Source organism: Myiozetetes cayanensis, unplaced genomic scaffold (genome assembly GCF_022539395.1).
Source record: "Myiozetetes cayanensis isolate MyiCay16 unplaced genomic scaffold, myiCay2020 scf4, whole genome shotgun sequence".
Taxonomy (NCBI): domain Eukaryota; kingdom Metazoa; phylum Chordata; class Aves; order Passeriformes; family Tyrannidae; genus Myiozetetes; species Myiozetetes cayanensis.
In genome coordinates this window covers 5,528,421-5,553,171 of record NW_026087631.1, presented here as the reverse complement: position 1 = coordinate 5,553,171, position 24,751 = coordinate 5,528,421, and the positions used below count along the sequence as shown (strand labels likewise).

The following is a 24,751-nucleotide window of genomic DNA, read 5'->3' as shown; positions in this document are numbered from 1 at the left end:
TACTTGCAAACACTAAACTCAGCTGTATGGTTTTCAGTGAGGCAGGGTCATGGTAAGCAACAAAACAAATAAGAGGCATTCTACTCTCAGCTCATAGTGTGAGGAAATTGGAAAAGAAAATATTGTTGTGAATGCTAGGGTTTTGGAGCTTGGTGGAAAGCTGGATATTTATCTGAATTGCCTAAGAAACACCCAGGACAACTCCTCAATAGGCGGACCTGTGACGGACAAAGAAAGGGAGAGAAAAAAAATAAACAGCACACCAAAAAATTCATGCAATTGTCAGGTGGCTATACCATGGCTTTTTCGTTCCATTCCAGAAATATGAACAAGATATGAAACACAAGACAAAGGCAGGGAACAAAAAACAAAATTGGGAGGAAAGAAACAAAACCCCCAGCACTTCTACACTCTGCCAGAGTCCTGAAACTCTAGTGCCACTACGCTCCCTTTCTCCGGCTGCAGGACGAGCAGCACTCAGCATGCCACACTGCCTTGCAGGTTTCCCCACATGCTCCTTTCAGCTTCTGGAGGCAGAACTGGAGTCCTTTTGAGTTAATGACAGGTTACAAAAAAAAAAAAAAAACAAAACAGTTTTAGCCTGTGCTTCTGAAACACCTTCTGAAAAACCTTACTAGAGCCTCTCTGTACAGACAGTTACCATCTAACAAAGTGCAAAGTAATGGATAAAGAAATCTCTTGTGTGCGGGGGTTGAATTGCAGTCTGCAAAGGCAGATGGTCCAGCAGGTGCGTGACTTGTCTACAGCAACAGGATGCAAAAGATATTAAAGTATCTGATGAAGTGTCTGATGGTCAGGGACACCTAAAGAAAATAAGTCATGTGGATACAGATCCCAGTGTTCTGGCAGAAGTGAGTGAGAGATTGTCCTGAGCAAAAGTACTGAGAGGGAGAGGATAAGCTGAACTATTTTGGAGGGAATAATTATCTAGCAAGAGTTGCTGTAGTAAAACTAAAATAGTTAAGGATCAGCAAAGCAATCAAATGCAAATGCTGTTCCCTGTGAACAACTGGAGAAGGCAGGACTAGTTTTGAAATGTTGTTTTTCTGAACTTACTGTAGTTTTTTTCAGGTAAGCTAATGGCTTTGGCAGGCTGAAATATGATGAAGAGAAAGAAACTCTGTGCTGTGACTTCCCTTGGAGCTGAAAAGTGACTGCTGTAGCACCCAGGCTGACCCTACACTCTGCAGCCCAAGTTGCCTGAGGATCTGAATGGATGCAATAAGCAGACTGACCAAAGATAGAAGTATCAACATTCAGCCACTTTTAGTTGTCTGAAATGTTTGCAATGTAGGGTTCAGTCTCCCGTGGCTCCAGTGTAGCTCTGTGCGAATGCTAAATTTGCTCAAGAGAGGAAAGCTTTCCCACTCCCAGGTGTTCGTTGCTTTTCATTCATTTGTTCAAGATGATATTTTCAAAACCTTTAATTATCTGCATTTTGGACTGAAGACCATGGTGGTTTGCCCCGTTTCCCCTATGTTCTTTAAGAGTGTAAATATTCTTCCACCAAAATCCCCCCCTTGCATGTCCATTTCTTCCCGTTTGTCAGTACACACACCTTGACCCCTGCTTTGAACTTCTTCATTCTGCAGAACCCCTGTTTCTCCTTCAGGGAGGAAATGTTGCTGATTCAACCTCTCAGCCTCAGTCAAAGCTGCACCCACTCACCCAACAGAATATCCGACCCATACTTCAGACGTTGTATGTAATGTCTGCAGGTTGTGGTTACATTTTGAACAGTTTGTCTTTGTTCTTACCAATCAAAAATGTGAGGAATTTACGGACAGGCTTAAACAAAAAAGTGAGATCTGAGTCAGCTTCTTCAGTCATTGGTGATTTTTCATGGTCCATTAGTTACTATTAGCTCTAACATCAACAAATGCCTTCTGGTAATCAGCAAGGAAATGACAATGTTTGCCTCCATGTGAACACCTTGGAGAAGGACCTGGGAATCCTGGTGGACAGCAAGCTGTCCATGAGCCAGCATTGTGCCCGTGTGGCCAAGAAGGCCAGTGGTCTATGGGGTGCATGAGGAAGAACATTGCCAGCAGCCCAGGGAGGTGATCCAGCCCCTCTGCTCAGCTTTAGGCAGGCCACATCTGGAGTGCTGTGTCCAATTCTGGGCTCTTCAGGGCAAGAGAGATATGGAACTCCATGAGGGAGTCCAGAGGAGGACTGTGGAGATGATGAGGTGACAGGGGCACCTCACCTGTGAGGAAAGGCAGAGGGAGCTCGGCCTGTTTACTTGGAAGAAGAGAAGACTGAGAGGGGATCTTATAAATATGTACACTGACCTGAAGGAAGGGCTTCAAGGGGATGGAACCAGGCTCTTCTTGTTGATGTTGAGCCACAGGACAAGAAACAGTGGGCAGAAACTGATGCACAGGAAGTGCCACCTAAACATGAGGAAGAACTTCTTTACTGTGCAGGTGACCAAGCACTGGAACAGGTTAGCCAGAGAGGCTGTAGAGTCTCCCTCCCTGGAGATATTTAAGAACCTTCTGGGATGAGATTCTGCTCAGTGTGCTCTAGGGAAGACCCTGCTTGAGCAGGGAGGTTGGACCAGACGACCCACTGTGGTCCCTTCCAACCTGTCCCTTCTGTGATTCTGCAGTTCTGTGAAAGTGAAGTGCAAGGTCCTACATCTGGGTCCCAGCAATCCCAAACACACCTACAGGTCGGGCAGAAAAGTGACTGAGAGCAGCCCTGCAAAGAAGGACTTGGGGGTGATGGTTGATGAAAGACTCAACATGAACTGGCATTGTGCACTGGCAGCCAGGAAAGCATCAAAAGGAGTGTGAACAGCAAGTTGAAGGAGGTGATTCTCCCCCTCTACTCCACTCTTGTGAGACCTCACCTGGACTGCATACATTTCTGGTGTTCCCAACATAAGAAGGATGTGAAACTGTTGGACCAAGTCCAGAGGAGGGTCACAAAGTTCATAAGAGAACAGGAGCACCTTTCCTATGCAGACAGTCTGGGAAAGTTGGGGCTGTTCAGCCTGGAGAAGAGAAGGTTGCATGGACACCTCATAGCAACCTTTCAGTATCTGACAGGGAAGCCTGACAGGGACCTTTCCTCAGGAGCTGTAGTGATAGAACAAGGAGCAATGGGTACAAACTGAAAGAGGGGAAAAATAGGATAGATATCAGGAAGAAATTCTTTACTGTGAGGGTGGTGAGACACTGGAACAGATTGCCCAGGGAGGTTGTAGGTGCCCCAACCCTCATAGAGTTCAAGGCCAGGTTTGATAGGGCCTTGGGCAACCTGGTTTAATGTGAGGTGTCCCTGCCCATGAAAGGGGGTTTCGGACTAGATAGTCCATTCCAACCTTCTATGGTTCTGTGAAATGCTATCAGTTCTTGAAAACTGTCAGCAGCACCATTCCTCTGACTTAACTGGAATAATTCTCAGCTTTTAGGAGATCCTTATAATTACCTCCTGTTGAGCAGAGGTGGAAACTCAAGCATGATGCAATGGATCAATATGTTCAGGGAAGCACGTCAGAGCTCTGGCAAGAAACATAAAGATGCCAGATCTTAAACAATTTTTTTTCCAGCAATCTGCAGAGCACCATTTTATCTCAGATCTTCACCCAGGACACAAGATGTTATCCCTTTGTTCCTTTCAGGCTGTGTTGCTGGTGAAGTCAGGTGGTCCCAGTCTGAGATAGGGTGCAGGGCACATGAGACCTGCTCTGGCCTCTTTGGCTGTGCAGACAGGCTGCCCCACCAAGTGGCCTTACCCATAGCACACCACCAGCTACAAATTTTTTGAAGAAGGCTGGCCACATCAGTTTAACCACAAAAGGTCATATACATTGCTCATATAGATCAGTGAGAGATTATTATTACAGGCATTGCACCAGACACAGAAAAAGTCATTGACAGAAAGAAAGAGGTAAGCTGGAGTGGGACACTTACACTTTGCTGGACTAACCACATGTCACTTTCAGAAATGTTGCTCTCTGGGACAGGGGAAACACTGAAAACAGGTTTTGTTCCCTTTTCATGGACGATGGTTCAACACACCACCGATTTAACCCCTCTGATACTAAACTCTCAGTAGTGCCCAGAGGGCCAGATTCTGCCCTGGGATGGCACCAGGTTGCCCCCCAGCATAACAGTAACTCCAGTGTGTGGACGCACAGCTCATGCTGCAGCCATTTTGCTGTCTCTGAAAGTGTCCATGGAGGTTGGCCCCACCACAACGAGGGCTATGGATGACTGTGTGCACAGCAGGGATGTCTCACTCTCCCTCTTTCCTGTTCTTTGTATTCTCTCTCCCATCCACAGCTCTTCAATGCCTCTCAACTTTTTTGGGGGAGGGCATGCTGTGGTAAGGTACTCCAAAAGCTGAAGTTTGGGTGTTTGGGGTAAATACAAGGCATAAAAGAATCAACAGGTCTGTGGAAAGAAAGGAATAGAGGGATGCCATAAAACTTTCTGTCCAATTAAAAAAAAAAAAATTAGATCTCATTCCTTGTTGTACTGCTCCTGTGCCATTGACATAGAGGGGGGAAATTTGGAGTGTGTTAGGCAAGACTGAAAGGCATGAGAGCAGAACTAAAATACTCCAGTAGAGTATTTCTTGGTGCCATGTTAGCTTAGCTTAGAAGGCAGAACACTGGAGTGTAGCTAAAGGAACTGGAAGATTACAGGTGAAAAACTCTTCCAGATCTTTACCAGTGCATGGATTTCATGGTTTTCACTACTGCATGGGTTTCAGTGGATTATCCCCACTCAGGATAAGATGCTGAGTTTCAAATAGATGGCTCCACACACAACAGGGCTGGTGCTCCACCAAAACAGCAGACTCATGCTAGGAACTTCTGGGAAAGAAAAGGAGAACAAACTGGAAAACATCTCTCTGCCAAACATGGTTTGCAGCCACAGTAAGAAAAAAGCCCTGCACAGTTCTTGTCCCTGCATCTGCTCTGGGTAAAATACAGAGAAGAACAAGACAGATGGCTGAAGACATGCAGTCTGGTGGATGTGGTGGAGTCCCATGTGTTCCATATAATTGGAACAGAGAGGGAATTATTAGGGAATCATTGAAGTAAGGAACATCAGTAAAGCCAGAAAATGGCAGTTTCAGACACAAGTCCTGTTATTTTCAAACATGGAAAGGAGCACTTTTTCACAAAACATTTAAATAAATTGTGGAACTACTTGTCACAGGACATCGTGGAACCCTTTGTCACAGGACATTGTGGATGGCAAAGGTTTGCATGGAGTTCAAAACCAACCTGATAAACTTACAGACAAAAAGTGATTTAGGACCTATTACATCTAAGCTCACTACCCATTAAACTCAAATTCTTGGAAGTTGGGAAATCTTTCCCAAATATCCCTCCCTATGTGCCTCCCATGTCCTTATACTCTTCTCTTGGCTAGTCTGAGGGGCAGTACAGTGAACTAGATGGTCTTCTGGCCTCAAATAAATTTAGGCAAACCATCCTTTTGCTGTGATCCAGCTTGTCTCTCTTTCCCCCTCTGCCCCCTTCCCCACTTTATAAGTTCTACAGGGCAGACAGCTTGTACAGGAGAGAGGGGTGAACCCCTTGGCTCTGGGCCCATCAGACTTCATCCAGTCACTGAGTTCTGTTTGGGGCCCCAGAGAGGTGAGACAGTGACAAAGAAGAGAGGCTGCAGGAGCCCTATGTCTTTGTGGGACTTCAAGGAGGAGCTAGTTTACCCTGGAGCAGAGATGGGTCTGGGGAATGTGACAGCGTCCTGGCAGTGCCTGGTGCAAAGGGGAATGACAATGGGCATTAGCTGAAGCTAGAAGGGTTAAGGCTGGAGATAAAGGCACACTTCTTCTCCACAGTGATAGCCAGGCAGTGCACCAGGATTCCAGGGAAGGCTAAACTTTCTCTATCTTTAGAGGTTTTCAAGACACAATTTAAAAAGTCCTTATAAAGCCCTGGGTAAAATTCCTTAGACTCTCTCACTGAGACCTCTGGGTCCAAAGATAATGTAAATGCTAATGAAATGCCACCAGTTCAGTGTGTAATTTCCCTTTGCTTCTGAAATGTATGTATGCAGGCCTTGGCATTTATACTCGTGCGAAAACAGATATTAACTTCAGCTTCCTCCACAACAGCAATTACCATTAGACCACTCTATCCCTGTCCTAAGAAAGTGCATTAACTCTGGAAAAAGCAGAGAACGGGTTTTTGGTCGGTGTGAGTGCAGTGCTGCTGAAGCCAACAGGATGTGCTCAAAGTCTGTCCCCAAACACTTTGAATGTCTGTCCCCAAACACTTTGAATGTCTGTCCCTCACCTTCCCCCCCAGCTTACACCAGTGTGGATGGGTGGCCAGGAGGGAGACACAGGTGCAAGCACATCAGTGTGCTGGTGGCAGTAGAAGATGGGCAAGGAAACAGCTTTTCTGGTGCACAAAGGTGTGCCTGTGCTCCCACCACGAGGGAGAGACACACAGTTCACACAATCTCACTCATGCCAGCAGAGAGACTAGCCAGACATCTCACACCAACACACGGTGAGAGAGGAGGAGGAGGAGGAGGAAGAGGAGGGTGCTGCTTCCTCTTCCTCTTGCTGAGCTGCCAAGACTCCCTTTTCCTTCTGTGAGTGCTGCTCAGGGCCGTGCTGTGGGATCCTCAGCAGCACATTACAGAGCTGCCTTCAGACTGACAAATGGGCACTGGTGTGGCTGCCTAGGGCACCTTCTTCCCACAGAAACATGTTTTTTTAGAGGAGAATGGCCCTTGCCTGGGATTAGCCAACTCCAAACATCCATCCTGCTTTGTATTGGAATGGCCATGAGTAATACACTGGATTACTGCCTCTACTGCCTCAGGTGCAGAATAATGCCCAATTTATCTGTTATGTAGTAATAGCAGAAGTCCTACCGGCAGCTGAGGTGTTAAACTGGCTTTGGTATCCTCTGTGGGTCTAAAAAATACTTGTGCATACTTCAGACCTAATCAGTGTCATTCTGCTTTGCTGTCCATATCCAAAACAAAGCACCACTGGGCATCTACTTTGCTTTCTCTCTTTTCCCAAAACAAAGTGAGGACACAGGCAATGCAGTGGTGGAGCATTTCATTTGTATGATCTCTACTTAGAGCTAAAAGGGGTCAACATTCTGGCAAGCAGCAACAGCTGTGCTCAGAGCAGGAGCTGGAGCCTGCCCTTCATCATCATGGTTTTAATGGTGAACAGGCTTTTGAGTCTTCAAGCCAGGTTCCTCCCAGGAAAGAGCCCTGTAACACATCATAACCACCCAACAAAGAAGTGTCTAGAGTGTGATTTCTTAGGGACCCCACTTTTCTGTTCAGCTTTGTGGTGCTGTTTCTCCTTCTTTCCTTTATGAAGTCCCATTTTAAAATGAAGGTATTGACCAGCAGGCATCGCAAGGTAGTAGGAGACATTTTTCCTTGTTCCCAGCAGGGATTGAAACCTGGCAGGATGTGTTTCCACAGAGGGACCTGTGAACACATGCACTGGCTGCTCATGGCGCACACTCAGCAGAGAGGAATTTCCGTACACTTTTTGGTTTTCCACCTGTGTCCAGCCTCCTAGCTGCAGCACACATGGATTGAGTCATCCTGTTTATGTCAGTGGGACTACTCACTATAGCACTACTCATCAGAAGAAGTGGTTCTCCAGGCAGGCCACAAATACCTGGTCATGCTTAAATTTGTGTATACCTGCTCTGGGCATAATTTAAACACCTTCACATGATGCCTGTAACAGCCACAAGCTTTTGAAAAGTCAGAGGAATACAGGATTGACAGGGTGCTGCAAGGAAAAAGTATAAGCCAGACAGATAAAGAATATATTGTAAAGAGGACAACAAACCAAAACAAAACACACAAAAAACAGGAAAGTAAAAAATGTGCAATGTATGGGTGCTTTTTTGAACCGGTCCATTCCATTACTACCAGTGATAATATTCCAATTTTTTTTACGTAATAGACTGCTTCAAAGTATAGAAAATTATGTTAGGTCACTCCATGCCCTGTGTACCTCAGCTGCCATATGTGTAAAATAGTTACAGAATGGGAAAAGCACCATATTTTTATTTTCCTGGTGAACAGGAAACCAGGGAGAAGAGGTGTTTTTAGTTCCCTGATTTGAACAACAAAGCTCTCAGACTGAGGCTGCATGTCACCAATACTGCTCTTTTGAATCACCTGAATTACAGCTCTCGTGGAATGACATGTGAAGAGACTTATAAGATACTACACTGCATTTTACTGTCTTCTTTATCTTTCTAGCATGTTGTATGCCCAGCTTATTCCTGCTCTGTAGTCCTGCTATCTCTCGTCCCCATGGGTAGTGACAGCAGTATATGGACACTGTTCAAGCATCATAGAAACACACAAATCATATAAAGGTGTTTCAAGTTTCAGCAGAGTTGACTTAGTGCTCGCTGCCAGAGAGGAGGGAATCTCTTCACTTTGGCTCAGTCAAACCTCTTCTAACCCTGGTATTCACTCCACAGGTGTCCTGAGTGATTTCGTGTGATGCCAGCATTTCCTGGTGGAACTCCTTTCGCCTCAGACAAGCTCACGCCCTTCCTGTACAGCACATTGCAGGACACATGCTGGGGCCAGTTGGTGCCTTGCAGCAATGTCTCAGCAGGCACAGGAGTTACCTGGATCGCAGCACTTTCCAGGAGATTCTTGGGCCAGACAGTTTTTAAAACCAAACTGGGAAGAGGGAAGAGCATTGTGACAGCTTTTTCTGTTGCCTCCTTCCCATGTGCTTTGTGGGTTGTGTGTGTGTGTGTGTGTGTGTACCTCAGGGGCACTCCCCAGGCTGGACCATCCGGATGACAAAACTGAAAAGTGGGGACCAGCCATGAAAATATTGGGTCCCAAGCACCAGGTGAGGAAGGCTTCTGAGTCCAGTGTTCAGAACCAAAGTTTTCCTTTGACCTCAAAGAAGACAAATTTTTGCACAGAGCTCTGGGTAGCTGAGGGAATTTACCAAAGGTCTCACTATTTTTTTCAGTTGCCCCTGAAATACTTGCTTTGAACAGCATGGGATCTTGCTGCTGTCTGCCAGCTCTGCTGAGGAAGTCTTTAGAGTGCTTAGTCGCACTCCTTCAAGGAATCTGAACAGAAAGCATCCGATTAAGTGAATTATGGAAAACACGATGCATGGCTAGGAAGAAGGATTTTTTTTTTTTTTTCTGGACAGATGTGTGTTTTGAAGAGAAAACGAGAGATTTTGGCCACTTTTCTGCAATCTAGACTCTTCCTACATAGACCCACTTCAACTGGTGCCAGGTGTCTGGGCCCTAATCTCTCTTTGTAGAAACCACACTGATTAGGCTTGAGTCTAGCAGAAGCCAAACACCTTCCTTCCCCTTTACCAACCTTCTTTATAAATCACAGAGAAACCTTCCTTCTGATTATTTTTTTTTTTTTTTAACATAGGAGGGATGACCAAGGATTTTAAACTGCAACCTCTTAGAAAAAAAAAACCTGTTAATGCTGCAGAGGTTGTGTTCCAGATCTGTGGATTGTACTTTTCATATCTGCTTTTTCTCCCTCACTGTGCTAAACAGGGTGGATAGAGATATCTGCATGGCTGTTTCTCATTGCACAAAAAAATCAGCAAAGCTGAACTCAAGCCCTGCTAAATCCTTAGGAGAAATACCCTCACAGAGTGTACTGGGACTCTGAGATGTTGGCCCAGGCTCACTTCTGTGATATCCACCTAGGCTTGACAGAGAGAGATCTGGAAAAGTGTTTTGAGCTTGGGAAACAGAAGAGAGATGTGAAAGCTGTACTCATTTTCAGAACAAAGGTGAAACATTCAGTGACCATTTCTGCTTTATGATCGCCTAGTTAGACTCAACTTTTAAGCCTTTATTTTTAATTTACCCCTGAGAGAGATCTTTCTTTTTCTTTACATTTTTTTTTGTACCATCCAGCAGATGCTTGTTCAGGGTGGAAAATCACTGTTTAGATCTACTTTGAAGAGTCACAAATGCTTGCATTAAGGGAGTAGCCTCTCAGTTATCTGCGCATGCCCTGGGGATCAGACTTATTTCTCTCTGTGTGTTCACTCTGTAATTGAAGTCCAGTAGGGATCAGGCACTCACAGCAGGGGCATGACCCTATTTGTTTCCACAGCCAGGGAGCAGATAGACAGGGGAGGCTTCCCCTTCCCTGCTCCATGGAGCCATCCCTGCACACTGCCCCCACCAAGGGCAGGGGAATTTGCAGTGGTTTAAAGGCACAACTGGCACAGTCTCCCTGCCCACAAACCACTGGCCTGGAACTGAGGAAAACAAGAGGAGTGCTTTAGGGTTAGGATCGAAAGTGTCTGTGGTTCACCAGTTCCAAGTGACTGTGAGGTTTCAGAGAGGCAGCTGCAGTCGTCTAAAGTGGCTCTGGGCTGTTCCGACTCGTATGCACAGACTAAGCGGGGACAAACACCTCCTGAAGCTCAGGGCAAATATTTGGGCCAGTAGTCTTCACAAGTATGAAAAATAACTGGACCCCTTTTTCTTTTAACGAACATTTGATGTTATTTTGAAAAGTATCTGATTAAACTGAGCTTATCACTTCCGAATTACCTGACAAACCTATATGTATGAATCCATACTGTTCCATGCCCATTTTGTGTGATTATTTAATGGCATAGCTGAAAATCCCCTGATTTTCCTACTTGGAATATGAGCGACTAAAATCATCAGCAAAACTTAGATTAGTATTTTGATGTAAGAAGTAGAGTGGGGAATTAAAAGCAAGGGTGTGTCACATCCGATTTTTTAATCTCTGGACACAGAGCAGTGAACATAATCCATTCAATTTTCTTTTACATGGTGCTCCCTACCTTCCATTCAGTGGTCTCCAACTCACTTCTGCTTAACCTTTTAACTTAAAAATTGACCTTGTTTACTTCAAGGTATGGAAAACTTTCCTAGTGCTTTAAGCAACATCCACCAATCTAAGTCAATTTTGATACTCAGAGTCTCCTACCAGTAACATTTAATTTCTTCCCACCAGTAATCAGGATAAGATTCCTGAAGACATCCTAGGATTCTTACACTAGGATTAAGCTGTGGCATTCTTTGTAAGGAAAACATGAGCAAATTCTTGAGGTGTACATCTCTAAAGGTAGATCCAAACTAAGAAACCTAAGAGTCAAGAGTTGTACTGGATGAAGAAGTCACAAGGGAAAAAGGTGTAAATTTTGACTGTACCATGAAAGCCACACTCTAGCAAGCTGAATAGACAGTTCACTTACATGGAGATACTTCCTAGTTTTTGACTTTATAATCCTAAAGTTTCCTCAATGCAATTTTAAAATGTAAACTGATATAATAATAATATTATTATTAATAATAATAATAATAATAATGCTGGTTCAGATCACAAATAAAAGCTGTAGTTCATGTCAGAAAATATTTCTGAGCACCAGATAGACAAATTGGTAGGACTGTGTTGTAACTGTGATGATTTAGGGTTAGAAGTGAGAATTACTGTCTCTTAACTGAAACAACTGATACAGTTGGAAAAAAACTGATGAGCTGAAGAAGAAATTATATGCTAGAAGTTTACGGTATTTTTTCATATATCAGGTACTCTCATTAAAGATTTGATTTCTCCATACCAACCGTATGTCAGTTAAATAAATAGATGAAAAATTACCTTCTAGATTGGTTTTGAAATTTTTCTTGGATTGCCATGCTAAATTGTGGGACCTGTTATCTAGGCTCTACGTGCCATGACTGCATACCCTCAGTGTAAGTTACTGATTCATAAAGGTCACAGAGATGCCTTTAAAACCAGATCAGTTTTTTTATCTTAATAAGACCTGTTGGAAGATCAAACAGCTACAGCAGTCACATTTTCCCCTGACCTGAATGATTACTGGATGTGTTCATACAACAGATGGCCCAGATAGGACTTGAAGAACTGAGTTAAAATAGCAAGTACAGCTTTATCATTAATTGAAAACTCATGGAAATCAGAAGCCCGTGTCGGTCACAGTGACATCTCAGTTTTGTGGCTTTTCATAGGCAGCATCACTTATTTATTTCCATTTGCAACACAAGAAGCCCAAGCCAAGCAGGCAGTGGATCTGCACAGCTGAATGATGACACTGAAATGAGCTTTCCCTTTCCTGTGGACCGAACCACACTTTGGTAATAACATGTCCTGAGCTTAATCTATCCACAGAATTTTCAATGACAGACCATGTCCTTCCTATCCCCACCAGACACTGAGTGAAAACACTTTTGTAAATAATATCAGGTCAAAAGTATAGAATTCAAAACCATATTTTATGTTGTTGAATATTCTAGGGACTTCTTTTTTGTCTCAGTTCAGGGTTAATATGATTTTACTTCCATCACATAATTTTTCTTCTTAATCAACTGTCAGGGAACCTAAGTTGCTGCCTGATTTTCTCCGCCTAAAGGCAGGCTCACAGGGAGGTTTCTGTGTTTAGGCCTCGATCCTTTTGGCTTGGTGGCACATAGGTACAAGTGATGCAGTTGAGGGAAGTGGATATATTAGAAAACACACAGACACAAAACCCCCAAACCAACAAAAATCCTGCCAAGTGCATGGCAAGCAATGGATATATAAACAAATCTTATTTGACTTAGTGGTGATGTTAGGGGAAAAAAAAAAATGGAGAAGTATTGGTTTCGTCTATCTTAGTCTGAGACTAAGGTAACTTTCCTGAAACCACATACTGACATTAATTCCACCAGAAAGAACTGCTTCAGGGACAGTTGAGGAGCTCTTTGAATACTGATGCCCTTGCTGATCTGGTTGCGGTTGAAATGATAACAACACAGTCCAGAAATGCACTTTCCTTTCTCCTGATAGGGATTTCTTTTTAAGATGGCACTTATTTCTGGATGGAGGCTGTTATTTTAAAAAAATGAAACCTAAGAAGAACAGATTGAGGAACTCCTTAACTACCGAAAGTGCACCAGGGACTGCTCTTCCATGTTGGGGCTTCCATTTATGAAAACTGTTGTCAAGAAGATTAAGCAAGCAGTACACATGGGCCAGGCCATCCTAAAGCTCACTTTATTTGTGTTACCTTTTACTTCTCTGCTCATACAACTCTTGATATCCATCTGCCACATCTTGTCTTCCAGGCTGCAGGTTTCAGTACTGAACTGGAGAGTTTTACTCCTCACAAGCTGCAACATCAGGATCATCAGTACATCTTAAAGCCAGTGAAGCTGAGGGAGGCATTTCTGCAACATTCTCCTGCACACATTCTGCATTTTGTGTGTGGGAGACAGCCTATCACAGGTTTGGATAGGCTTTGAGAACTGTGATACTATGGAAGTGTAAATAATACAGGTTAAATAACCGCCTTGAGGAAGTTGCATTGGAAAAGTTAAGATATTTGAAAGCAAGCCTAACTAGTCTGGCATTACAGTGGAAGCCTCCAACATCTATTATAACTCTTACATATATTTAGTCCTACCGTGCACTGTGCACTGCCACGCACAGGTAAAAAGAGCAGCTCAGGGAGTGAGACAGTCACATAAACACCCCAGCAGTGTGGCTTTTGTTCCTCCTGGATTTCTTTTCCCCTAAGGTAAAGATTATGTTGACTGCAGGCAGCAGTGCTAGGGGTTATGGAGGAAGCACATAGCCATACTGTCTGCTTTTTCTTTCACACTTGCTCTGCTAAGTCTGTCTCTTACAGAGATAACTTCCCTGTTACAGAAACATGAGGAGGGAAATTGCAAGTGACTTAACTCGTGCTAAAGCAAGTGGAAGATGAAGCCTTAGATGTCATTGTGCCCAAAAGCTGAAGAAAACTCTGCTAGATCTGAAAATCAGCATGTTCAGACAAGCAGTGCAGAGGTGATACCTCACCCAGCAAGGATCTCTCTGTATCAGCAGATGCAAGTGAGGTAGTTTCAGCATGTGGGCGTCAAATGAAACCTAAAGTATACGGTGGACTTAGTGACTCTCCATTTGTTAGCTTTACAGACCCGAGTTTGCAAACAGTTTGGATAATTCTGTGACCCAAAAGAGAAGCCAGCTGTTTCCAGGCTTTATTTTCAATCACTTCTTCTTACTCTCTAAAAACAGGAAGAGGAAAAGAATACATAAAAAAATAATAAAATATTAAAATGTAAAAATATGATTATGATGATGATAATAATTTTAAAAATCCCATTTCTGGTCATCAGAGGCTTCAAATGACACTGTTTTGCTTGAAAAAAGCAGTGGCCTCATTCCCCAGGGATCAGCAGGCAAATAGCTTCTGCCCAGCAGGAAGAGCTCTGTGCTGCATAAGAGATTTATGTTGTGATGTCCTAAAGATTCAAAGGGTTTCCCCTTCCCAGCTCTTCTCCAGAGCCTGGCCCTTGAGGAGTATGAGGTAAAGCCCCTACTGATCTATCTAAATGGGGGATGCAGTCAGATGTGATAGGGAATAAGGCTGCAGCAGTTCAACATCCAAACATGTAGAAGTGGTTATGAACAAAAAACTCTGCAAGTAGCATTGGTTTTGTTTTTCTGCTCTGAATCTCTTTACAGTTTGTCCTCTCCATGCATCTCTGAGGCAGGTAAATCCACGTCCACCACTCCATGACTCCTGAGATGAAGATTAGGCCAAATAATTAAGGAGAGCTGTACATAAAATGTAGAGCTGTCAGGATCTTGTGGGCCTGGTGCCGCCACAGGGCATACCAAAATTAAAGTAGGGAAAAGCAACAGTATCTAAAAGGGTACCTGCAGTTTGAACAGAAATTATTCTTTTTCATATCAGTCTCCCCAGCAAAGCTGCACCTCAGTGGGTAGACCTGAATCTGAACTAAAACTAGGAATGTGTTTGAACCATTCAGTGAGGAAACCTGCTTGGAAATGCACAGGACAGAAAGAAGGTCTGTCGTGGGACTTAGGCTGTGCTAGCTGGATTTCCACCTAGCCTTTTTCTGAATGCTAAATCTCCTTCAGCCGAAAAAGAAATGCAGCTCAGGATGATTTGTAATCCTTTGTTTGTATTGCTACTGTAAGGACAATAATGAACTGTCAAGCAACCATTGATTCAGCTTAGAGACCCTTCCACATCACCCTGGCAGCGCATTATATCTTTATATTGGTTGCACATTATATTTACACCCACTTGGCACTCCTGCAACAATGAAGAGAGAACTTACAGAAATTAGAACCTGCATGCTCCGCATACTGAAGGAAAATAATATTCATAATAAACTTCTACTCCAGCTCGGTGTTAACTGTACAGAAAGCTAGTTTGCTTCTGAATACACTTTTTAGAAGCAACCAGGGGACCCAGTGACTTTAGCCACACTCTTTAAAGTGGTTGTGACATAAATGAGGATATGATTGCACTGTCCTTAAAAGATGGCTGGGTATCTTTCCACCATTCAGCAGCTTGTCCTAGGTGTGTCTTGCTCTTCTGCAGGTGCCAAATCCCATGCACATGGCACTGTACTCAGCCACTGACACCTGAGCTTCAAAGGTCAGTGTCTGACTGCCCCTTGGGCCTCCATTTCCAATCCTATGCCTGTACGGACAATTAATCTTGGGATCAGCTTCCCAAAAACCATCTGAGATGTGTGCAGGAATATCTGTGAGTACACAGTCATTCATGAATATGGTGCTTCAAGACTTTCCACCTTCTTGGAAAAGCTGCTAACTGATTGATTTCCCAAACTTCACAGAAGACAGGCGACAGTCTTCTCAAATGTGCACGGGAAGGCGGTGGAGTCACCATCCCTGGAGGTGTTTCAGAGGCGCCTGGATCTGCTGCTGGGTGATGTGGTTTAGTGGCTTAGGAGTTGCAGTGGTAGTGCTGGGTTGATGGTGGTGCTGGATGATGTTAAAGGTCCCTTTCAGTCTTGACAATTCTGTGATTCTAAGCTGCAGGAACACAACCGCCTGTGGGTGTTCTGCCTGTCTGCCAAAATGATGGCTCAACTGGATTCAAGTCGCCTGTGCTCCAGCCTTTATTCGACTTTCCAGCGTATGAACTCTTCATCTCTCATTTGCTTCGATCTGCACCCATTGACTGCAAAAGGCCCGTTTTTCCTGCCTCAGAGGTGAAATTACCTAACTAAAAGGTTACATCAGACCTCAGTGTTTCCACAGCAACAAAAGAGACACTTGTCTGCTTCACTTCACTGGGAAAGAAAGGGAAAATAGTCAGTCAGACTGGATACTGGAGTGGTCAATTGACTGCTAAGTCAGATGTCCAATCGATTATCCACTTGAAGTCGTCAACTGCTTTTGTAGAAAGAGGAACATATGTGATTCCTTCTGACATCAAGCTGGTAGGTAGTTACAAAAACTTCGTGGGACTCTGAGGAAAACAGTGCAACTTTTTCGAATGCACCTTGAAAGCACAGCAAATCTGTGGAGAATTGATTTTACGTTTTTGTTCAAAAAGTGAAGGGAAGAAATGCACTAGAGTTTTTGACAACATTTAAAGAAAATATATCCAATCCAATTGTGTATTCTAACTCTGAAATACTCAAAACAGTCACTGCTTTTCCTCCAGACACTTCCAACCACCTCATGCAAGGTGGGCATGGAGTCACTGCACACCTGGAGCAGCTTCAGTCACTGCATAACTGGTTTTCTTTATGAATCTATAAAGCTGAGCACATTTCTGAAAGGACCTGGAATCCCCTTTGCACTGAGGCACAGTAGCACTGCTCCTGTAGTTGTGTAAAGCCTTGAGGGGAATTTCACACTACCTGTGTGTGCAGTTGGGATATGAGGGTTTTGAATTCATGAGCTCTGATGGTTTCATCTGCCATGGGTTAAGGTGTAACCACCCTCTGCCTTTCCACCCACCCCTGGTTAACACTCTGAGGTAATTCACTGGGTTGTGGCATAGGCATGTGTGCATCTATCACTCCACCATGGGGGCAGCATCTTCTGGCAGAGAAACAGGGTGGACAGCTGGGAGCAGTAATAGTTTGATCTGTTGTAAATAAAGATGTCACAGCTCACGACTTTGAGTGCTGACTGTGATTCAGAATCAGACCTAACTATTCAGTTTCAAGTTTTGTGCCTGATTCTTTTCTGCATGCTGTTTGAGGGCCCAAATCACTACAAAGTGACTGGATAGAAGAAAAGCCAGTGAGCTCTTTACAGAGATACTAATAGGTATATTTGTGAATAGAAGAAAGGCTGAAAGGTGCCATGGAGCCAGGACTGTGTTTTAGCTCAGTCCTGCTTTAAGTTACCACTTTTACATTGCAGATCCATTATGGAAGATAATATTAGCAGGAGGACAGAGAAAAAAAAAATCAATATCTTATTTTCAAGAAATCAAATCAGTCTTCAAGGTTAGAGGAGTTATTTTCTTAAACAAAAGGGCATCAAATAGAATTTGGGCAGAATTCAGAGCAGACCACTGATGAGTCACACTGTCTAAAGACAATTGTGTACTGAAGCTGAATAGATAGTAATATAACAGGCTTTTAGGTGGAAATGAAGGGTTCACAACCCAAGGACTCAGCTGCCCTCCCCAGTCTGTGGGATGCCAGCCAGGCACCTCAGAAATGTTTCCCTGCAAATGCTGATTGTGGGGGGACTGTGTGTGTGCACCTGCAGGCTGGCAGGGGTGGTTAACTCAGTGGTGTATGCATCTCTGCCAGGCCCTCTGCCTGGGAATAAACGGATCTCTCTCAATCCATATGGAAACTGTCTGCCTTTGCGATCAAAGCTGGAATACATGGGCACTTGGAGTAACTGAGCAGGCAGTGGAAAGCCAGCTGTTGGGGAAACATCAGTTTGTTTTACACTGTGAATGCAGAAAACATTTGTCCTGTTTGATTACTGGTGACAATTGAGAGAGACTGCTTTCCATAACTTTTTGAGTCTTGAGTCCATAGGGGTGTCTGTGTATGGATACTAGAAAAAGGCTATTAAGAGGTTAGTTTGAGGCTACAATACAGTAAATTTTAGGGGGTGAATGATCACTGGTAGCTAAGTTGTTTCTGGATCTTCTACTCTTTTGTTTTCTGGCTGTATTTTGCTTTCATGTTATATTACTGTAAATTACAGGATGGGTCATGCTGCTTGACTTCCACTGAAATCAGTATTTTGCCTGGTGGCAGTGAAAACTCCGTATTTATTGTCTTTTGGCAATTTTGAATTTCCCAGTGCTGAACTCTTGAGAATTCCACCAAAAAAGGCACACTTCTTGTTCAGCTTTGGCGTGAGCTAATCATTAAAAGTCACCAAGAAATCAAATGCAAATGTTGAAAAGTGGGTGGGGGTGAGAATTAAAATCACCACCACTTCAGTCCAGGAGATGGCCAAAAACTGCAGGTAGAGCTTTGTGCAGGCTGTTTGAGAGTGGGTCCTGATGCACAGTAACTCTGTCCCTCCACACATTCACACACCATCTACAGGATTCTGTGCTCTGCCTATTAGACTGTGAGTTCCAACCATGCTCTGTCAGTGGCTTGTAGACACAGTCTGTCAAATCTCTTGAACAAAACTTCTCATGGTATGAATAGTAATTTGTATTATGAGGGAGAGTGCCTGCCTTTGTCAGGAACAGGGAAAGCTCTTACAGCAAATCTCTTAGGAAACCTAGCTTCCCTGCGAGAAGAAAAGCATACCACAGTCCCTAAAGCTGTGGTTTCTAAATGTTTGTAAAGAAAGACATAAGGTCAGAATAAAGCAAGTTGAAATAATGGAAGGCTCTCCCCTGTTCCAAGAGAGTTTTAATTTTATTTACCTTTTCTTGGCTAACACGTTATAGATTACTTTATTTTTGGTTACCTTTTGACATTCTTAGGATGCCAGTTCGACTCGCACATTTTTCCAGTTTGGATCCAGGGGGCCAGGTGCAGGAGAGTCATTACAGTCAGTGTGATGGTGCTGGTGCCAAGTCTTGCAGCTACAAACTCTAGCACTGCACTGAGGTGAGCCAGATAATGATGCTGTCATCCCCAAGGTGCTTATAACACCACCTCAGGAACATCATCCAGGTTGGCTTACACACCTAATCTGCATGGCTTGGGTTTGTGTTATGCCAGCTGTTTTTGCCTACAGCATGTTGGGGAACCACTCTGCCAGCAGGATTACACAGGTGGTGGCTTCCACTGGGGTGATGCTGACACCTTCACCTGCACTGCTGACTCAAAAGAGCGCCTGAACAGAGCACCTGATTTAGGGCATTTCTGATCCAACGTGTAAAGTCTACATCCGCTATTCAGGCACTTGATTTACAGAGAAAAATACTTCTGAGGATCTGAGGCTAAAGCCTCTCATAGAGTAGGGCACTATTTGTTTCCATTCTTAAACTGAAAAGAAGCCTCTTTTTGTGTATGCTCACACATGGATAGACAAAAGCTCTTGAAACTGGCAGATAGGTTTCTTTGAGGACAGCCATTCCAAGGATTTGCCCTGTGCCTAGGTTCTGTTCCCAGATCTCCATGTTGCATAGATAGCAGCTCCTGTATCTTTCTACTCTATAGTACTCTCTATGTCTAAAAGCTTTAGGCTCATCCTCATGCTAAGAGATGTGACTGAATTGTTTTCCTTTCATTTTATTTGTTTCCCGGGTTTGTACTGTGTTTCCTCATGATTCCCTTTAGGCTGCATGCATGTTTCAGAGAAACTGCAGAAAGAAGGCAAAGGAAGGGACTACTTTTGACAAGATTTATCCCACCAAGGCAGACCACTGACTTATTTCAATTGATTTCTTAATGCTTGACTCCATTAAAAGGCCAGTATCTCCAGAGGTGTATTGTGTCCAGAGTATCTCCAGAGATGTAAGCCAATTGAGCTGTGTTGGGCCACTCCTACAGGGCAGAGTGAGACCACTACATGCCTGCAGTAAGGCCATTCTGTACCATTTATGATGTTCTGTGTAGATTCTTACAGGAAATAAATATTTGTCTCTCTTTCAGGTTACCATCATTCCTCAGAAACAAAGTAACCTTCTAACAATTGCATATGTGGACCCAGACGGGATGTAAAAATTGTCCACTACCACATTGCTTTAGGAAGCAAATATGTTTGCTTTTATGTTTGTAGGGCTTAAAAAGAAATGTATTATGGGATCAAGACTGGTTAATTTAACTTGATTTTCTCTGTCCCCTCCAGACTTTTTCCTGAACAACCTTTAAGGTGGGGTTGACATAGCGCCCATTTTTCCTAAGTGAACATAATTTTAGAGCCAATCCAGTCCTTTGTTGTAGGTTTTCAGCATCTAAATAAAACCTTTTCAAAATATTGAGTTTCAGACCTGAATGACCTAGAAAGCAGTGCCTCAATAATAGCCATTTAGCAGAATTCTTCCAATTTTCAGTTTACATCTTTGTTTAATTAAAACAAACAAACAAACAAAAAATAAAAAACAGACTAAGATTTCTGATGAAAAATTGTTTATTACAAATGAGTGAATAATTTACAATGAGTAACTTATTGTATGAATTAACCCCTCTGAACAGAATGGCCAATGGCAAAATATAATTTCCACAAGTGCAATTTATATTTTAAATATTTGATTATTCATGGCTGGTTGACCAATGAGTAGTTTTATATTTCTGATGAACTTCAAAAATATGATTAATGTGAACAGCGACTGAGGATTCAGCAACGTACAGACAGACACGTTTAGCTCCAAGAACTTCCATTAGTTCCTTGGAAATCAAGAAGAGTTAGGAAGTATTAAATATGTTCCTGAATCAAGAGAAGTGCTTGTCCATGGTATGTGCCAAAGGCTAAGAAACTGGAGACCTATTAAGAGGATTCCCACACGTAATGTATGCTTAGAGAAAAACTGTGCTGAGTCACTCCTCATTATTGAGGCAAGACTGCAGAGTCATTACATTGCAGAAATCCATGAGAATCACAGAATCATGGATTGGCTGGAGTTGGAAGGATCTCTGAAGGTCTTCTAGTCCAACCTGCCTGCTAAAGCCAGTTCACAAGGTCACATCCAGATGGGTTTTGAACATCTCAAGAGAAGGAGAGGACTCAACCTCCCTCAGCAGTCTAATCCAGTGCTCTGTCACTTTCAAAGGAAATGAATTTTTCCTCTTATTCATATAGAACTCCTGTGTTTGAATTTGTGCCTATTGACACTTGTCCTGTTACTGGGCACAGTTGGAAAAAGTCTGGCCCCCTTCTCTTGACACCGTCCCTTAGGTGTTTGTATATGTTGGTAAGATCTGCTCTCAGTTGTCTCTTCTTGAGGCTGAACAGGCCCAGGTCCCTCAGCCTTTCCTCATAAGAGAGATGCTTCAGTCCCCTCATCACCGTCACAGCCCTCCTTTGGACCCGCTCCAGGAGCTCCACGTCTCTTTTGTCCTGAGGATCCCAGAACCGGACACAGCAATCCAAATGTGTCTCACCAGGGCAGAGTATAGGGACAGAATCACCTCCCTTGACCTGCTGGCAACGCTCTTCCTGATGCACCCCAGGATCCCATTGGCCTTCTTGGCCACACGGGCACACTGCTGGCTCATGGACAGCTCGTTGTCCCTCAGGACCCCCAGGTCCTTCTCCACAGAGCTGCTTTCCAGGAGGTCGGCCCCCAGCCTGTGCTGGTGCCTGGGGTTATTCCTTCCCGGGTGCAGGATTATGCATTTGTTTTTCTTGACTTTCCCTAAGTCCTTTGATTTTGCCTCTGCTCTCTCCATAAGCTCAAACTGACCAAGGTTATACATGCCCCATACACAGGTATATTTGTATATAGATATAAATCCATGCACAAATTTATACAAATCATGATTTTATAAACTAGAATATGTTTGTCATCAACAAAGGCTCATGTACAAATGCCTGGTCAAACTGATTTTTTTTTTTTGATTTTTTTCTTTTTTTTTTTTAGTCTTATCATTGAGAGAAAACAAGGAAAACAATAGCAGAACTAATGATCCCAAGTTCCAAGTCATTTCAACAGAGAAGATGGAAAAATAACCCCCAAATTTCTTAGCAGTTTCAGATTTGGAATTAGCAAATAATAAACTATCTCTCCCTTCAGGAAGGAGCAAAGGCCATTAGACACGTCCAACTATCCTGTATACCAGAGATAATTAACTTGTTCTTTTGCTGTATAAAGTGGTGTATTGTAATCCTGCTAACTGAGCCTGTCAGTCTGTAATGAATTGTCTTTTCCTTGCAAACATATTGCTACGGGCCTGGCTAGGATCTCAGTGGTGCCCCTGGGTCAGCATGAGCTATCTGTCTTCTAGGTAGATGTTTGCTACAAAAGTGGTTGTTTATAACTGCATTGATAGTTCTTCCTCATCAGCTCATCAGCTAAACTGAGCATGGTAGCTTAAATAAACCCCCACATTTACAGCAGCTAGAAAACACTCCATTACTACTACTGTAGGCCTTTATCTGGGCAGGAGACAGAGACTTGAAATGTAAAATCTGACTGCACAATCTAAATAGTGGCCCAAGTAGCATGGCCTTGAAGGGTTACTTCTACATGAAAATAATTTAGAAAGGCTAGAAAAACATCCATATGATAGGACTAAACCATATTTTCCGTCCAAGATACTCTCAGCAAGCTCTGGGTTATCCAGAAGACCCACAATTGGCACAGTCTCTGAATCTGAGAGGAATTCCTTCAGGAACTTGGCAGAGATCACATCTACCTCAAATCCTTTGCATTAAAGGCATCTTCACCCTCCAGCTCATCAGCATTTTCCTCATTCCACAGGACCTGCTCCATGACGTGGAGCATATTTTCCTGCATATTGCTTCAGTAACAGGGCACTTGTAATGCTGAGGAGGTTTAATGGGTTGGGTGCTGGTCAGAAGTTTGGGAATAGCTCTCTAAGATGTGTTTGAGGCACAAAGGAAAGACAAACCCAGTGAGGGCTGCAGACTCTTGAGCAGTGCAATCCTTTGCTGACAAAGGTCACAAACACGGTGAGAGCACAACAAAAGAGTAGCTGTTAAGGGGTGACTTCAGGGCAGCATGAGAGAGGCTACATCCACACAAAAGTGTATGGTCTGTCTTGTGGCACATACAGAAAAAGACAGGCACCAGATGTGATTGAGGAGAAGATAAGGTTACAGGGGCAAAGCCAGTGACATGGGATAAGGGTGCTTGTTTTCTCATTTGTCCTTGCTCTTTCCTATTGAAATTAGGGATTCCTCAAGGAGACTTTGTTTGCTGGCAGCTCAGTGCTCTTCAGAGGGCACTGTGGTGAGCCTTCTTGGTACCACCCTAACATAAACAGCAATCAGATCAAGGTGTTAATAAACGAAAGAGAGAGCTCTCAGGTGAGGAAGGCAATGTTGCTTTCACCTGTCCTTGTGTATCTCTTGCTGATGAACTCTGATGTCAGTCTGAAATGCGCTCTTGGGGCACTCAGTTTTACAAAGTAGCAAAAGACCTTTCTGTTACTTTTAACTCCTGGCAGTTGTGGTCATAGCTATTGCAAGCTAGATATTCGCCCTTTTCTCTATATGTGAACTCCTGCTGAGAAAGATCCCTTTCACCAAGGTGAGGGACTTCGTCCTTCTGACATCCTTCCCCACCTGTTTTGGCAGCAATAGCTTGGTTTCGTACTTGCCAATGCCACATGTTTACAAATCCCAAGTCAGGGAGCCAAACCTCACAGGATGTTTAAAAATACCTTGGAACACTGGAACCAAGGTCTTTGCTGTTCCATGGCAGCACTGCATGATCTGGTTAGAGATCTGTGCTCTCTTCCACTTAATATCTAGTTTCATCTGCAGGGGTAAAACAGGATAGAAGATAACATCAACTCAGAACATGTTGCTAGTCTCTTGGAGAACCCCTCGATGGTGGTAAAAGGTGGTTTGACCCAGTGATATTGAGGAAGAATTTGAGCTACAGACTCCAAGCTCCCCAACACGGGGTGAGCTGCCAGACCAGGTCTCCTGGTAGACGTGTGGGGTGTGGGATGTCCAGTCCACAACCTCCAGGAGAACAGCACCCAGCTCTGCCAAGCTTTTAGTCAGTGGCTTGGTAGGGAAAAGCCAGTCAATGTTCTACTGGTCACCATAAAAACTGACACCTTCACCTACTGACATGCACCCTGGACCAAGGACTTTGTTGAAAGACGTTTAAATCTACATCTTAATAACTCTAATAAAAACAGGAGGGGGAAGTGGGGCTGGAGATGGGGTGGGGGCGGGGGAAGGGAAGGATGATGGTGGAATTGCACTGCTAGTTAACACGGAAAACTCTGAATTAGCTTGGTTTGAGGACCCAGTGATAAGGAAGAATCCAGATGTTGCCTCTCAGCTTCTAATACACCTCATTTCTGGAGTTACCATAAATGTTTTAGGCTGGTGTCACAACACAATGTCAACAGCAATGTTTTAAACGACAAACCACGCCTGCAAAGCGACCATGTTTCTCCAAATTTTAAGGCAAACATTTTATCTCAGTTAAACCCCTAGTAGCCATGTGGTTTTGCCCATCTCCTCAGGAACATTTAAAGTACTCTTCTTCTTATAAACAGTTTAAAGTCATAATGGTAAACATACAGGCCTAAAGCTAAACTTTCATTCCTTACACTTGTGTTGGTTATTTGCAACAATACCAGAAATGTTTACCGATCCACTAGCACAGTTTACACTGAAATCCCCCACTCATTTACCTCTTGTGCCATGATTAATTCTTGGCTTAGACTAAGGAAAAGAGAGAAAAGGATACAGTTTGTGCACCAACTCAGATCTTTTGCTGACTAAACTGCAGTTTTCAGATGTGATTCAAAAAGTCAACCCACGGCTCAGTGATGTAGATTTCTCCTGGCTTTTCTCTGTATTTTGCT

The 24,751-nt window shown here is 43.5% G+C and overlaps 1 protein-coding gene across 1 annotated transcript in view; it reads right to left on the bottom strand.

Moving 5' to 3' along the window:
- The window catches only part of NRG1 (neuregulin 1), a 298,874-nt gene that overhangs the window by 192,047 nt on the left and 82,076 nt on the right, over positions 1-24,751 (bottom strand). The window lies entirely within an intron of this gene.